Here is a 17,757-nt window from a genome sequence, read left to right as displayed (position 1 = left end):
AACTAATGAGGAAAAGATACATACACAGATGGCAACAAGACCTGTATTGAGCTACTCATTATAATCCTCTCTCCCACCAATGCTTTTACCATACATCAAGCAGCTATCAACATGCCAGAAAAATACCCAGAAGGTGAGTAGCAGAAGGAGATGTGGTCTGACTAGTCAAAAGTCTAGGCAGTTTTTGCTAAGTATTTAAGAGCTGACTTAAACATTCATAGTTCATAACCTTACATGTAAGGCCAGTTCCTGACTAACTACATAGTTTGCTAATTCTCCCCTCCTAGCCACTCCCTCTTCAAGTCATCTGGTGCTATACCGAAGATAATAACACTTATTTCTAATAAATTAAATACTAATAGTATTACTTCTCTGTTGATTTATATTTTCCTTTTTAACATGTTTTATTGATGCATAATAGTTGTACATATTTTAGGGGTATATGTGATATTTTGATACCTGTATACAAGGTTTAATGATCAAATCAAGGTAATTGGTATACTTATCACCTCAAACATCTATCTTTTCTTTGTCATAGGAACATTCCGAACTTCTCTTCTAGCTATTTTGAAACATACAATAAAGTGTTAGCTGTAATTTCCATACTATACTATCAATTAGTACCCATTAAACAACTTCCCTTCATTCCTCCCTCCCCTCTTGCCTTCCCAGCCTCTAGGAACCACTATTCTACTTCCTAACTCTATGAGATCCAGTTTTTTAGCTTTCACCTATGAGTGAAAACACATGATGTTTGTCTTCCTGTGCCTAGCTTATTTCACATAACATGATGACCTCCAGTTTCATCCATCTTGCTACAAATGACAGGATTTCACTTGATTTATGACAGAATAGTAATTCCATTGTGCACATATACCATATTTTCTTTATTCATCTGCTGATGGACACTTAGGTTGATTCCATATCTTGGCTATTGTGAATAGCGCTACAATAAACTGAGTGCAGATAGGATAAAATACGAGTACAGGTATCACTTCAATATACTGAATTCCTTTATTATGGATGTATTATACCCAGCAGAGGAATTACTGGATCATATAGTAGCTGTTTTTAGTTTTTCTGAGAAACCTCAATACCATTCTCCATAGTGGTTGTACTAATTAACATTTCAACCAGCAGTATATAATAGTTCACTTTTCTCCACATCTTTGCCAGTATTTGTTATTTTTTGTCTTTTTGATAGTAGCCAAATTGCCTTCAAAGATAACTAGAGTGAGGTAGGGTACAGTCTGATTTTAAGGTAAATGTCACCAGAAGGGCAGCCAAAATTCCTTTTTCAGCAACTCACTAATTTCTGTTAAGAAAGTTACTTTACCTCCTTATATTCTCTTCTGTGCAATGGAAGCTTTGAAGTAGATGTACTTAGTATTAGTCAGAAAGAATATTTGTCTACAGAGAAGACTGATCCTGTTCACAAATTTTATTTGTGTGGACATCCAAGACCACTCCCACCCCATACACATTAAAATCCAGATACTTGGATGATAGTCTCAGCCATGCCACTGGGTCTCTCACTTAACTCACTTAACTTCTCTGGGTAACTCACTTAACTTTCTGGGTCTTTCTCTTTCTCTGTCAGATAAAGAAATGAAGTATAGCAGTAATTTTCAAATGACATTCCATGGTGGCCTTGGATCACACATCCCTATAGCTACAAGTGCCTCAAAATCTGCTACTAGAGAAGGCAAGAGGAAAAACGAGGGGAAAGTCAATTACGTGAGACTCTTGGACATCTGTCCCTGTCATGACAGAGCAGTTCGGCTTTTATCTATACTGTATTTTTGGTCTGGGTAAAATTTCATTTGAAAAGGGGGTTCACCATGTTAAAAATCTTTAAAATCCATAGGACTATTTGCTCCCTGAGTTTTGTTTTACAAAGAATAAACGCTTAGTATTTGTTAAATGAATAATTCTATAGTTTTTAACCAGGTGTTAGCAAACTTTTTCTGAACAAGTTACAGATAGTAAATATTTTAGGCTTTGCATGCCATAAGGTCCCTGTCACTACTGCTCAACTCTGTCATTGTAGTGTGGAAGCAGCCTCCTTGGACAATACATAACCAAATTAGCACGGGTGGCTGCATTCCAATAAAACTTTATTTATAGACTGTGAAATTTGAACTTTATGAAATTTTCATGTGTCATAAAATAGTATTCTTCTTTTGATTTTTTTCAACCATTTTAAAACATAAAACCATTCTTAGTTTACAGGTTATATAAAAACAGGTGATGGGCCTGATGTGGCCCATGAACCATAGTGTTCTGACTCCTATTTTAAACCATCTGTACCTACATGGTGTTAAAAACAAAATCAGAAATAACCACATCATTAAAAGCCATGATCAGTAAATAAACTTAATAAAATATTTACCTAGAGCTAAACTGATCTCTCCCTGATGCTATCTACAACATAGTCTGAAAAATGAAAGCACTAAAGTTAAACAGGTATGAGTTCACAGCCAGGTCTGTTATTCACTAGCTTTGCGACCCAAGCAATTTATTTAACCTCTCTGATCCTTAATACCCCCATCTGTCATGTAGAAATAAAGGTCTTTTACATTCTGTTAGAGGGAATGTAGTACAAATTATTTGGAGAGCCATTTGGAAAATCCATGAAAAGTATAACTACACCTACTCTTTCACTAGGCAATTCCACTGCTAGGAATTTAACCCAAGGATATATTTGCAAAGGCATACAAAGATAAATGTACAAGATTGTTCACTGAAGTATTATTTACACTAGAACATAACAGGAAACAACCCAAATGTCCCTCAATAGGGGACTGATTAAATAATGAAATCTCTGTGTAATCACCTACTATGTAATCATTAAAAGAATGAGGTAGATCTGTATTATAGGCTAAGAAACTATCTTCAAAGAAGACTATTAAATGGTTTTTTAAAGGTGCAAAATCATAACTTATAATCATTGTATTTGTTAAATAATTGTTTAATGGTGATGATAATGGTCCTATTTCATAGCATTGCTATGAGGATTAAAGAAGACAGTACATGTAAAAAATAGTGATTTCACCTTTTTGAGGGCAGGGATTTTTTTATCCTTGTATTCCCTGCAGCACCTAGCACTATTCCTGACACATAAAAGGGTCCTAAATAAACTTGTAAGAGACAATGTCTTATAGTAGATTAAGGGTATGAAATTTTGTGTTAGGCAGACCTGGATTTCAATCCTAGTTTTGCCATTTATTAATTGTCTAACTTTGAACAAGTCAGTTAACCTTTTTGTTCATCAAATTCCTCATCTGTAAACTGGGGGTAGGGAGTAGAATAAAATATATCTTATAAGGCTATTGTGAAGCTTAAATCTGATAACATTTATAAACTACCTCTCATATAGGCGGTAGTGGATATTCTCTATTTATGCCTCTATATCCGTTCTCCACCCTCTCTACTCTGCTCCAGGCCTCAAGAAGATATGGACTGCATCAGTTTGTCCCCTTTGCCCTTAAGCTTTCAGGTGATTACAACCAATGAAGACACTGGCAAAAAAATGAGAAGATGAGAGGAGATAAAAGTCCAGTTATCTGTTCTGCCCACTGTCTGCCAGGCTGTGATTTGGCAGTTCTTATCAGGTGGCCCTCTCATTATGGATCCCCTCTCCAGATTTCAGTAGCACAATTTTCTCCTCTTATCTTTTCATGTAATTCCTACTATTGTTAGTCTCACATCACTTCACCATCCGTTAACCCTGTTCATATCTCTGTAAATACTCCCTTCATCAGTCTCTCTTCCATTGCCCTTTGAGCATGCCATATGCTTCCTACTAGAACCCTGACTAACACATACCTGCTAAGTAAATATTTTTACCCCAAGTTTTGAAATAGACGTTTCTCAATATGCTGCTTTTCACTTTTTCCCTATCTAGAAATAACTATCTCAAGATGCACTACAGGTCCAAATCAATCATCGAAGCAGAAAGTTCTTTCTCTACCAAACCCAAATGATCCTTCATTGAAGAATTATCAAATATAACAAACCCCATAAAGTTTTAGCCTCATGTTTGCAAATGTTTGCAATTCATTTAACTAAGTAAGAGAGAAGTGGGAAACCTGTCTAGTAGATTTAATAGGAAATGCTTGGTATGAATTGGTTGACTCCTCTGAGGCCAAAAAAATCTCTTCCCTTTATCTTTGGGAGTTGCAGTTCTGCTTTTGTATATCTATGCACCAGGCCAAAGACAACCTATAGCTCCATAACCCCTGAGCAAACTTTTAAAAGTAATTGTTGATTTAAAAAACTGGAGATCTCACATATAAAACTTATTGAAATTTTTTATTGTTTGCTTGCTTGTGTGTGTAAATAGGATAATGTGTTGGTAAAAAGGTGGGGAATGAATACTCTTGCTAATGATTGGTAAGAATAACATATGCCTATTGGTAAACCCTTTTACGAAAGTGAATTGCAAAAAAGTATTAGCATTCAAAATGAATAAGACATTTGATACATTTGATTAAGCAATTTCTGAAGAAATAGTGACAAACTCAAATACATATGTACAAGAATATCCTTGCAAAATTATTTATTAAAAAATCTCCATGTCAAAATAATGAAATTCATTGATTAAAATATAACAATGCATACAATGGAGCATTATATAGTAATTTAAAAGTATATTCTCAAATAATATTTAGAGTTATTAAAAATGTTCATCATCACACATGGACATGGTGGAGAGAACAACATATACTGGGGCTTATCGAGTAGGGGGCAGGGAGAGAATCAGGAAGAAGAGCTAATGCATGCTGGGCTTAACACCTAGGTGGTGGGTTGACCTGTGCAGCAAACCAACATGGCACATATTTACCTACGCAACAAACCTGCACATTCTGCACAGGTACCCAGCAACTTAAAATAAAGGTTGAAGAAGAAAAAAAATGTTCACCATCTTATATTAAGTATGAAAAAATCAGGGCACAAAACTGTACCTAAAGTAGAAACTGAATTTTTAAATCTCCATTTATGCATATATGTGTACATATGTGTGCATATACATGTATATAGTGCATATATCTAATATATAGACAGAGTATGTGTATAGATGTATAGCAGTAGGCAGAATAATGGCCCCCAAAAAACGTTCACCTCCTAAACCCTGGAATCCATGAAAAGGAACTTTGTAAATGTGATTTATATTAAGGAATTTAACATGAGAATATTATCCTGGATTATCAGGTGGGTCCAATCTAGTCATGTGTGTTCTTAAGAGTGGAAGAGGACAGCAGAAGAGGAGGGACAGAGGAAGATATGACTACAGAAGAATGGTCCGAGAAATGAGGCATTGTTGACTTTGAAGATGGAGAAAGAGGGCCACAAGCCAAGGAATGCAGACATCCTCTAGAAGCTGGAAAAAACAAGGAAATGGATTATCCCCCAGAGGTTCTATATAGAAATGCAGTCTTGCTGACACATCAATCTTAGTCCAATGAGACCCATTTCAGACACATATATACATATACTGAAAGAATACTCACTAAAATGTAATAACAGCTATCTCTGTTTGGTGTGGCTACAGATGTATATGTTCTTTATTTTTTTCAATTACTAAATATTTCAGGTACAAAACAGATTTAGGCATAGATATATAGATAGTATAGATTTGTATGTATAAGCATATATATAAATACACACACACACACACACACGCACACACACACACACACAGTTTTACCAACCACCCCTCATATGTATTTTCTTAATCCATTGCTCTTTTCCTCCCCTCCCCTCCAACTCTTAGCTATCTATCATATTTATTTTGGTGTTTAATTCAATTATTTTCTCAATGCTATAAACTTCTTAGTCATTATTTCCTTGAATTTTGTTTTTCCCTTAATCTCTATTCTTTCTGTGTAACATCAATCATATATATAATATGAACGTGTGTGGGTACAAATTTGGCATTTCATGTATTTTTATTACAAACACACACACACACACACACACACACACACACCTTCTCTATGTCTCTTAACCTTAGTTTTATATTTTCCATATATATTTCATTCTGGTGAATTTCATCCAATCTCTTTCAGTTTAATTACCTCTCTTTTCAGCTGCCTCTAATTTTTGTTAAATCTATTGAGGACTTTTTAAATTTCAATCTCTCTATTTTTATTTTGGATAGTCTATGATTTATCATCCACCAGTTTATATATTTTCTTATTATTATCTTAATGTTTTTAGTCATTTACCTTATTTCTGTTATGATTCTAAATATTCAAATTTGATGGACTCTATTGGATTGTTCTATTTTATAATATTCTTGGGATTCAAATTCTCCTTCTTGTCATACTTGTTCATCTTATGGTAACATGTTTTTTATTTCATTTTGTTTTATATGATATTGGGTGGCAAGTTCTTCTTCAGCAGGACATTATATATGGAACTGTTTTGCAGCCTGGTTTTATCACTGCCCTGAAACCAATTCTATGTTGAATTTTTTGGCTTGCAGATACCTAACTAATCTCTACAGGTAGTGTAAATAAAAACTCTGGACCTTTGAGAGTCATAGACTTGATAGAAATTTTCAGGAGAAACTTTTTTCTCACCCATATCCTAGACAAAGATAAGCTTCTTTGTTGATTTTTAGTATTATAGCATGTATTTTTTTTTTCTCATTCACCCATGCATTAAGGTTATAACCCTTCAAAGTTACAGTTTTATGTGAGAGGCACTTTTCCTTACCAAAGGTTTTATCTCTTTCCCCCAAATACATGTTAAAACATAAGCTTTTAGACTGAGCCTGATATGCCTTCCACCTCTTAGTCCATTTTGTGTTTCTGTAACAGAATACCTGAGGCTGGACAACATATAATCTAAAGAATGTTGTTTAGCTCACAGTTCTGCAGGCTAGGTACAAGAAGCATGGTGGTGCCAGCAGCTGCTCAGCTTCTGGTGAGGGCTACATGCTAGGTCAAAACATACTAGATAAGGTCAAAGGAGAAGTAGTCACATACTAAATGAGGGGCATCTTGGCTTTATAACAACTCACTCTGGAGAGAACTAACATTCCACAATAACTAATCAAGTCTTGCCAGAGCGAGAACTCACTATCACAAGAACTCACTACAGTGAGAATGACACCAAGCTATTCATAATGGATTTGACCCCATGACCCAAACGCCTCCCATGAGGCCACACTTTTCCAACAGTACCAGTTTGGGGATTAAGTTTCAACATGAGTTTCAGTGGGAACAAACCCAAACCAAAGCAACTCCCATCGAGGACATCTATATTATAAAATGTGTGTTTACTCCTCAATTTTTAGCTCCCACTTTATTTCTGGATTCTAGAAATATTCTTTGCTTTCTTGAGAGATAAGTTACATATTTAATAGGTGACTTGCTATGATTTGTCTAACATTTCTAAAATCTTCCTAGAGCATACTCATGATATCTAATTTGCATTAAGTCCCTCAATATTACTTGTTAAAATTTTAAATTTATTTCAAAAGAAGCGCTAGATAGAAACATAAATAAAATTTTAAAATAATACTGAAATAGGAAAAGCTTTAATGAATATATAAAACACAGAATCTCTGAAAAAATATTCGACACATTTGGCTACATAAAAATCAAAACCTAGGCCGGGCGCGGTGGCTCAAGCCTGTAATCCCAGCACTTTGGGAGGCCGAGGCGGGTGGATCACGAGGTCAAGAGATCGAGACCATCCTAGTCAACATGGTGAAACCCCGTCTCTACTAAAAATACAAAAAATTAGCTGGGCATGGTGGTGCATGCCTGTAATCCCAGCTACTCAGGAGGCTGAGGCAGGAGAATTGCCTGAACCCAGGAGGTGGAGGTTGCGGTGAGCCGAGATCGTGCCATTGCACTCCAGCCTGGGTAACAAGAGCGAAACTCCGTCTCAAAAAAAAAAAAAAAAAAAAAAAAAAAATCAAAACCTTCTGTATGGTAAAAAACAATTACCATTAAAAAGGCATAAGACAAATGACAAATTAAGAACAAATGTTTGCTAGGTAGTTGATGGAGAAAAAATGGCTAATTTATTTCATATTTAAAGAGCTCTTAAAATTCATTATGAAAAACATAAATAGAAAATGTGTAGTTCACAGAAGAAATGCAAATCACAAGTAAACATACAAATACATATTTAACCTCACTTGTAATTAAATAAATGCAAAATAAAACAATATGATACCACTTTTCCACCATCAAGTTGTCAAAGACTGTGAAAATATTAATATCTTGAAAGCTATATATGGGTATATTATGTGTACAAATATTATATGTGCATAGAAAGTTTCTGGAAAAATATATAAGAAACTTAACAGTGACCACTGACTACTATTGAGTAAGGATAGGTGGGAAAGGAGAAGAATTTTTACTTTTCACCTTTTTCTTTAAAATTCAGATTTTAAACAATAACAGGAATTACTTTTGAAATAAAAAAGAAACAATAATAAAAATAATGACAACAATAATAAATGCCAAAGGAAATGGGGCTGCACTGCATGCATACATGGAAGCAAAGACGAAATGAAGCAGGAAAGTTGAGATCTAAGCAAGCACTGAGCTACTGTGATTTCTGGCTGCTTCTAGAGATACTGCCCAAATAGAGATGAGAGACAAAGTGGCTATGAAGCTACAGGCTTTTCAATGGGAAAAGTAATGCCTAATTAGTCCATGCTTATTTATATGCTGAAACTCTTGCCACATTCCATCCTGCACTGTAATTCTCTGTGTTAATTTGACTATTTTACTCTTCGTGTACATTAATTGCAGTTGTGTTCTTTCAATCCTTTTCTGAGGAATACAGGTGGCAGCTATTATCATTAGCTATTTACCAAGTGCACATATTGGAAAGATTTATTAATATAAAAAGGAAGAAAAGAAAACAGACATTTGTTACCAATAATTATGTTTTGAGAAATTCAAACATGATTGAATCCCTTTCTTTTCAAGCTCAACCCATAAGCCCTTAATCTCAATCCAAATGTTTAAGCTTCCCTAAAATACTGCCCTTTCATTTTCATAAAGCATATATAGTACACAGGTTGAGAAGAAACGGAAAAGCTTTGTCATCAAATTGAGTTCAAATCCAGGCTCTCCAACTTTATAGCTATGTGAGCTTGAACAACTTGCTTAAGTTTTCTGAATTCCAAGCACAGTTTCTTCATTTGCAAAATGGAGATCATGAAAGTACCTCTAGGGGTATTAGGAGAATTGAACAAGACAACTAGCTTGTAAAGCACTTAGTATACTGTTTGGCAAGTGTTAAACAATTCGTTAGTGTGAATGACCAATCAATTGTAAATTAAGGACCCAGAACCATGTTACATGATGTAAGGGATACTCTCATCTCTTACAATGCTGTTGTGTAGAAGAACATGCAAATTCCAAGCTTCACCTATTGAAACCATATATTGCTGGTTGGTAAGTACCCAGTCAACTTCACCCTCGAAACAAAAATGTTCAGCAGCCCCAAAGCACAAAGCTCCTCTTGTCAACAGTGGGTCCACTAATGCAACATTTTCAAAAGGTGGTGGGAGGGGACATCGTGGGCATGGAAAGAAAAAGAAAATTCAGTGAGTGAGAAAAATCAGGCCTTCAGTAGAACTGAATAGTCCAAATCTACAACACTGATTATTCTAATGGCATATGATTCAAAAACAAGTCACTAATTATACTTTTACAGCTTTATAAAGCCAGGTCTGCAACTATTTGATTTTTTTTGATTTTGCATGGGCAAGCCAGCCAGCCAGGCAATCCCTGCAGAAGAGAAAAGGCCACCACTTCCACAGGTGTTTTCCAGAAAAAAACAGTACATCAATCAAGTGGTTTACACATACAAAACAACTGCCTCTGATGGTGCTGGATGTGGTAGTAGAGATGATGATAATGCCTACATCAACTGCTATTGAATTCCACGAGTGTTCTTACAACATTCTTATAACAAAATTGGAACTAGTAAAAATCTCATTGAAAAACAAAGTGTTAGAACTTCAAAGGACATTCGGTCTCTTAAAGTGTGGTCTCTGGCTTATAGATATCAGAATTACTTGCGGGGTGGGTACCTATTAAAATGCAGATTCCTAAAATCACTTGAGTTCATTTTCATCAAGATTTCTGGGTGATTCTTATGCCTAAAGTATGAAGCCATGACTTTAAAGACCATAATTTCATTTTTCAAAAGATAATCCTCAATTAGGTAGAAAGTTACCAGACATGGAATAACAACAACAACAAAAACATGTTTCTTGAAAGCAGCATAAGAGCATGTGTGTAAAATCAGACAAATCTGTGTTCAAATTGCACTGTACTAAGTAAGGCCAAACTTAATGATCTACTAATTTTCAACAAGAGCACTAAAAGGAGACAACAGGGAGAGGATAATGTCTTCAATAAATGGTGCTGGAAAAACTGGATTTCCACATGCAGGAGAATGAAATCAGACCCTTGTCTTACACCATACATAAAAATCAACTCGAAATGGATAAAAGACCTAAATATAAGACCTGAAATCATAAAACTTCTAGAAGATAATAGAGGGGGAAAGCTCCTTGACATTGGCCTTGGCAATTATATATAGCTAGCTAGATAGGTAGATTCCACCAAAAGCTCAGGCTACAAAAGTAAAAATAAATAAAGGGGACTACATCAAACTAAAAACCTGTCAGCAAAGGAAATAATCAATAAAATAAAATGGCAACTTACAGATTGGGGAAAAATATTTGCAAACCATATATCTCATAAGGGATTAATAACCAAACTTTATAAAGAACTCATACAATTCCATAGTAGGGAAAAAGAACTCAATTTCAAAATGGACAAATGATCTGAATACACATTTCTCCAAATAAGACATAAAAATGGCCAACAGTTATATGAAAAGGTACTCAACACTGTTAATCATCAGGTAAATGCAAATCAAAACCACAAGGAGACACCACTTCACACCCATTAAGATTTTAAGATGACTACTGTCAAAACGCCAGGAGACAGCAAATGCTGGCAACCATGTAGAGAAAAGGGAACTCTAATATACTATTGGAGGGAATGTAGATTGATGTAGCCATTATGAAAAACAGAATGGAGGTTCCTAAAGAAATTAAAAATAGAGCTGCTATATGTCCCAACATACCCTTTTCTGGGCATATATTTAAAGAAAATGAAATCATCATCTCAGAAAGATATCTGTACTCCCAAATTTATTGTAGCATTATTTACAATAGCCAAGATATGTAAACAACGTAAGTGTTCATCAGCAGATGAATGGATAAAGAAACTGTTCTATATATACACAACAGAATATTATTCAGCTTTTAAAAAGGAGAACTTGTCATTTGCCACAACATGAATGAAACTGAAGGGCATTATACCAAGTGAAATAAGCCAGACATAGAAAGATAAATATTTCATGACCTCATAGTGGAATCTAAAATAAAACTCAAAAATACAGAGAATATAAAACAATGGTTACCAGGGCAGGGTTGGAGGACAAAATGGCCCCTCATTTCCTCCCCTGATATAGGTTAGAGTTTACAAAATAACAGATATATAAGATGAATAAGTCTAGAGGTCTAATGTACAAAATGAAGACTATATTATTAATAAAATTGTGTTGTATAGAGGATCCCTGTTAAATGACTAGATTTTAGCTGCTCTTGACACAAAAACAGAAAAAGTTAACTATGTGAGACAAGGGATATGTTAATTTGCTTCACCATTGTATTAGTCCATTATCACATTGCTATAAAGAAATACCTGAGATTGGGTAAGTTATAAAAGAAAAAGAAGTTTGATTGGCTCACAGTTCTGAAGGCTGTACAGGAAGCATGGTGGCTTCAGCTTCTGGGGAGGCCTCAGGGAGCTTTTGCTCATGGAAGAAGGCAAAGTGAGGGCATCTTACATGGCTGGAGCAGGAGCAAGGAAGAGAGAAGGGGGAGGTGCCACAAACTTAAATGACCAGATTTCATGAGAACCCCCTCACTATTATGACAACAGCACCAAGGAAATGGTGCTAAACCATTCGTAAAGGATCCATCCCCATGACCAAATTACTTCCCACCATACCCAACCTCCAATATTGGGGATTACAATTCAACATGAGATTTGGGCGGGGACACAGATCCAAACCATATCAACCAGAGGAGCCGTTTTACTATCTATATGTATTCCATAACAGTACATTGTGTACCTTAAATATACACAATCAAATTTATTATTTGAAAAAATGAATTGTACCTGGGCTGCTTGTGGTTTGGTCTTGGGTAAATTACTTAATCTTGGAACCCTCAGTTTTTCAATTGTAAAAGTAGATGAGACGATCTACTTCATGGGATTGTTTCAAGGATTGAATAAGAGCACATGTGTAAAGCACACAGCACATATTAGGTATTCAATAAATGTTACTTCTTTAACACCATACAAGTTGAGTATATTTGAAAGAAAAGGAAGTTAATATAGTATATATTGTGTGCTCTCTATGTGCTGGTACTTTACATACATGTAAGCTTCACAAGCTAGGGATCTTTGTTTATTTTGCTCACTGATGTACTTTGCCCACTGATGCCTAGGTTATGGCCTTGAACAAGGTAAGTGCAAAATAAAGAATATTTGATGTGGATACCCTCCCTCTTCTCTGAGTTTCACCCCATCCTGGGTTCTCAAAAGGATGGGGATGGGGACGGTTAGGGTAAAATTCAGGATTGAGGTAAAAGGAAAGGTTGTTGTACATATCATTCATAAGAAATGCAGTGGTTTTGTGTTACATATATCTGGGGACAGCTATTTTGACAGCTTAAACTAACAATATAGGGCCAGAAATGGTTGATGGCAAGTGTGGAGAACAGATAATTGATTTAGGAAGTAACTAGGCAAGGCCTTGTGCAGAAAACTGTATTAAGGCTTGGTCTTTAAACATCGGCAGAATTCAACAGAAAGGCTGTAGGATTCAATAGAAGGCAGTAGGATTCAGATAAGCAGAGCTATGCAGGAATTCTCTCTACCACATCCATGGCAGTTTGCCATCTCACCTCTGTTTAAATGCTTTCAGGGCCACAAAGGTCATTCATTCCACGACTAGAGAGCCCTTTTTTTTCTGAGCAGCTCTGATTGGTTCCTTTGCTCAACCAAGTCTAACTCTTCTTAACTTCTGCCATTAATGTTATATCTGCCCTCTGGAGCTCTAAAGAATGTCTACTCACCTTTCCACATGGTGACCCTACACATTTTAGAAAGCAGTTCTCCAGTCCTCCTGAGTCAGGTTAAAGTGAGGAAGACATTCTTTACTTAAATTCATGTACAATATGCCCAGGCGCAGTAGACTCAGGAACATCCCCATCCCAGTGCAGCCCACCCAAAGGGGAAAGCATCTCTGAAAAAATAAAATAGACACAGAAATGGGCCTGGTAAAATAATCACTGCTAAAAACAGCAACTTGCTGGGTGGCCTCCAATTCACGAAAGCAAGCAGCCAGCACAAATGTGTTCAAGTGAGGAACTGGAAAAATGGATCCATTTTCTCTTCAGCAATTGTTCTTTACAACATTGAAAAATTTCTCACAATCTTCTATATTGTACACTAATTATTACCTGATGCTGAGCCCAGTGGAGGTTCCTTAACTGAAAATTCCTAAAGAAAGCAAAATCCCCTGCCTCCCACCCATCATTGCATTTTCACTGTCTTGAGCCGGGTTTATTTGTCCTAGGGAATCTAGGGAAAAACTGGAGTGGAACAGATGAACCTGAAACATGCGTTTTCATGAGATGACAAGGGGAATAATTGCACTCGCAGAATTTCACAGCAAATCTGACAGGATGTTGAGGATGTGAAGAATTTTACAAGAATATGAACATTATCAAAAGTAGCATATTTCTGTGAAATTCTTTAAAATTCAGCCATACTCATAAGGAAATTGGTCACAACCTAATGAAACAGATTTTAATTTTATACTTTCTCTATGCAGCTTTTATTTATAGTTTAACAATTTTAGTAAAGAGTTCATATCACATGATTTACCAAGCAGATCTATATTTCCTAGGTGGATTTTAGGTACTGCTTCTCTCCACAAACTGGCTGTATCCTAACTTTCCAACTGTAACTTTAATTCTACTCCTTCACAGATCAATCTATTGGCCACATTCCCAAAATGCTCAGTACTTTCCTACATCCACAACTTTCCCTAGTGACTTCTTCCACCAGAAAAGTCTCATTCTCTTGCTTCTACCTCTCTAAATTCTTGATTCTTTTAAGATCCAGCTCAAATTATTCTTCCTCCATAAACTGTCCATTATTCTTTCATCCTAGCCACTTCTTCTGAATTCTCACAGTACTCTATCTATAGCAGCCTAGGACTAAAGCACATTTTAGTATTGGAGGGACAGGGGGAAGATGATGCTAAAATTCAAGGGGGAAAAACCCGAAGGTCAAAAGCCAAACAAACTTCTGCCATCACGATGACCAGGCTAGAATTAGAGTTAATGAATAGAATATATTTATTTGACAAATATCTATTGAGTATTCCTTACGTGCCAGGCACCCTGAGAGGAAGTACTTTAGAAAGTAACTAGGCAAGGCCTCGTGCAGAAAACTATATTAGTGCTTGATCTTTAAACCTCAGCAGAATTCAAAAGGAAGGCAGTAGGATTCAATAGAAAGGCGGTAGGATTCAGATAAGCAGAGCTATGCAGGAAATCTCTCTACCACATCCATGACAGTTTGCTATCTCACCTCTATTTAAATGCTTTCAGGGCCACAAAGGTCATTCATTCCATGGCTAGGGAGCCCTGAAAGATACGGTACTTATAGCACAAAGAAACTAGGGGGAAGAAGCAATAATACCCAATAGAAGCAAGCATACATTGACCAAGTAATCATACAAATATAGACGACACAAACATCTTTTGCTTGAGCAACTGGAATGACAGTGGTATCATTTACTGAGATGAGGACAACCCGGAGAGATGTCAGTTGGTATGGAACTCTGGGAACTCAAGAGTTCGATTTTGTCACTTAAAGTTGGAGAAGCCTGTGTAACATCCAGGTGGTCATATCAAGTAGGCAATTGAATATACAAGTCAGGGACTCCAAAGACAGGTCAGGGGTAGAAATGAAAGGAACAGTAAAAGTCAACAATTAGAAAGTCAGGAGACAGTTGAAGGTAAGTTAAATGGGGCCAGCCTACAACCAATTCTGTAAACATCGAGAGTTGCAAAATGTACTTTATTCTATATTGGTGACAGGCTTTGCAGGGTCAGGAGCAGAATATCAAAAAGAGGCAAGTCACGCTTATGGTGCTTATCATATTCACCTTTTCTTACCTTTATATATGGACTAGACTTGTCTTAAATCTCCTATTAGAGTTTGGTTGGGGATGGGGAGGAGGCCAAATAAATTGCATCCCTCTGAATTCTGAGTCAATTGCATAGTAGGCAAAGTGGTCAGGCTAGTGGAAATTAGGATGTCACCTCTTTTACTGCTGAAGTCTAGAGTCAAGGGCATAGCTTAGGTAAGCTTCCTAATTCTGAACCCCAGAATTTGAAAGACTTAACCACCCAGTCACAAATGGCACTGGAATCCAGCAGTCCTCCCCATGTGGGGACCTGCACCTATATGAGTTAAGACATGCAGGAGCAGACCAGAATGTGTGTTTCTTGAAAGGCTGCTGGCTCTCAAATGGAAGCAGAAGGGCACAGCTGAGCCTCACCTGCCTAGTGCCATCTCTGCAAACTCATCAATCAGAGTAGTCACCATTCCCCTCAGGAAACAAGCAGGTTAGAAGGCAGAGAGAGGCCAGGAGTATTATACTGATGGGATATCACTCCATACACAAGGACACATCAGGAGTGGGGAATACGTGAACCTCCTTAACAGACTTGAAGCTCCTGGGGGAAGGCAGGGCTGGAACTTTGTACCTCTGTGTATCCACCAAAGTACCCTGCATAGTGCCATGCTACAACAGATGCCAAATAAATACTTACTGAATAAAGGAATGGTGCCAGAAATACTGTGTGTATGTGTTGTGGGCCTCATTTATTCAAAACTCAGTTTAAAATTTTCCTCTTCAGGGAAGCCTTTTCTTATTGAAATTACTTCAATAGGTCACCTCTTCATTCTGGGCTTCCACAATCTCTCCCTGTTCTAGTTGCACCACATTAATTTTCACTCATTTGTATGTCCTTGTAAGTCCTTTTCTATCCACCTTAAAAATATATCTTTGCTCACGCCTGTAATCCCAGCACCTTGGGAGGCCAAGGCGGGTGGATCACGAGGTCAGGAGTTCGAGACCAGTCTGGCCAACATAGTAAACTCCTGTCTCTACTAAAAATACAGAAAATTAGCCAAGTGTGGTGGTGCATGCTTGTAATCCCAGCTTCTTGGGAGGCTGAGGTAGGAGAATCACGTGAACCCAAGAGGCGGAGATTGCAGTGAGCAGAGATCACACCATTGCACTCCAGCCCATGTAACAGTGTGAGACTCTGTCTCAAAAAAAAAAAATAAAGATTATATATATATATATATATATATATATATATATATATATATATCTTTGCTCAGCTAGATAGCAAGCTCCTCGTAATTATGCATCCTATTCTTACCCCTCAGCTGTGTGCCTAGAATAGTGGGGGGCACACAGTGGGAGCTCAGACAGTGCCATGACTGGCATTGCTAATTGTTGAGGCTGTCAGTCTTCTTTGAGAAATGGAGTGAGTGCAATAACCTCCAAAACAAAAGAACCTGTGCTGAGACTCTGACTTTTGTACTGGATGCATTTCTACTGTCCTTCGGTACTAGGCTGTCGAACAAGATTCCTTGCCTACTGCCTTTTTCTATCCAGCACAAAGAAGCACATAAAAAAAAAAAATGACAGGCTCCAAACAGACTGAGCTTCTTCCAGCCCTTTTGCACTGAAGGAACATACCACAGTGACAGGCTTTTGAAGGAGACGACAAAGAGAAGCCCCAAAATGAAAGCTTATGACAGAGATTTCTCTGCATGAAGTTGATCTTACCTTAATTCTTCTGTGAGCTGAGTTATGAAGAAATCACAGGTCACACAAATTGATATTGCATTTGATAGGGCATTAAAAATAACAGGAAAAATTCTAGAAATAAGCTTTTACTCTAGTGGAATTCATAGAACAGAGGAGGACTAACCTGGCAGATATTAACTGAAATGCCAGCTCTAAAACTATGAGCCTTCCAGTTCCTAGTCCCAAATTGACCTCGCCCACTGCAGAATGATTTGGCATATGCAAGAACTAAACTAAAAATAAACTCCACAAGGGAGGCACAGCTTCAACAAGACTTTGATATGAAAATATTTAATGGGATCAAAGTTCATGTCTTAGTGTGTCTATGCATCAAGCTGCCAGTGTGTTGTATGCAAGTGTGTTAAATAAGAGAAGTGAGGAAGTGATCAAGGGGAGACTCGTTGTATATGATTGGAGGAGTAATTATTCTGATCTGGAAATATATAAAATATCACAGCTGGAAAACCTTTAGCAAATATAAAATTCAAAACCCTTATTTTATAACTAAGGAAAATGAATCAAGAGGTGGAGTATATTAGTTCTCAAACCCAGACCTCTAATTTCTAATGTGTGTCTTTCTGCTTTCTCTAAGAAGGGAACTTGTATAGAGTACACTATTTAATAGGACAGTTCTCAACTGATTTGCCCTTTTAGCCACATAAACTGTAGTAATAATATATTTTAATCATTTTACCTCCATAGTAATTCCACAGCCACTATCCATAT

At 36.8% G+C, this 17,757-nt stretch overlaps 1 long non-coding RNA gene across 2 annotated transcripts in view; it reads right to left on the bottom strand.

Annotated features, from left to right (window-relative positions):
• Positions 1-17,164, bottom strand: part of LOC141582878 (uncharacterized) — a 122,356-nt gene extending 105,192 nt beyond the window's left edge. For both annotated transcript variants that reach the window (XR_012515786.1, XR_012515785.1), the window contains exons 1-2: positions 17,011-17,164; positions 11,810-11,911 (exon numbers count right to left, since the gene is read on the bottom strand). This is a non-coding gene — a long non-coding RNA (uncharacterized LOC141582878). The remainder of the gene's footprint in view (positions 1-11,809; positions 11,912-17,010) is intronic.
• Between the last annotated feature and the right edge of the window lie 593 nt (positions 17,165-17,757).

Source organism: Saimiri boliviensis, chromosome X, assembly GCF_048565385.1.
Source record: "Saimiri boliviensis isolate mSaiBol1 chromosome X, mSaiBol1.pri, whole genome shotgun sequence".
Taxonomy (NCBI): domain Eukaryota; kingdom Metazoa; phylum Chordata; class Mammalia; order Primates; family Cebidae; genus Saimiri; species Saimiri boliviensis.
The sequence above is the reverse complement of the archived record's forward strand: the minus strand, read 5'-3'. Positions and strand labels throughout refer to the sequence as shown.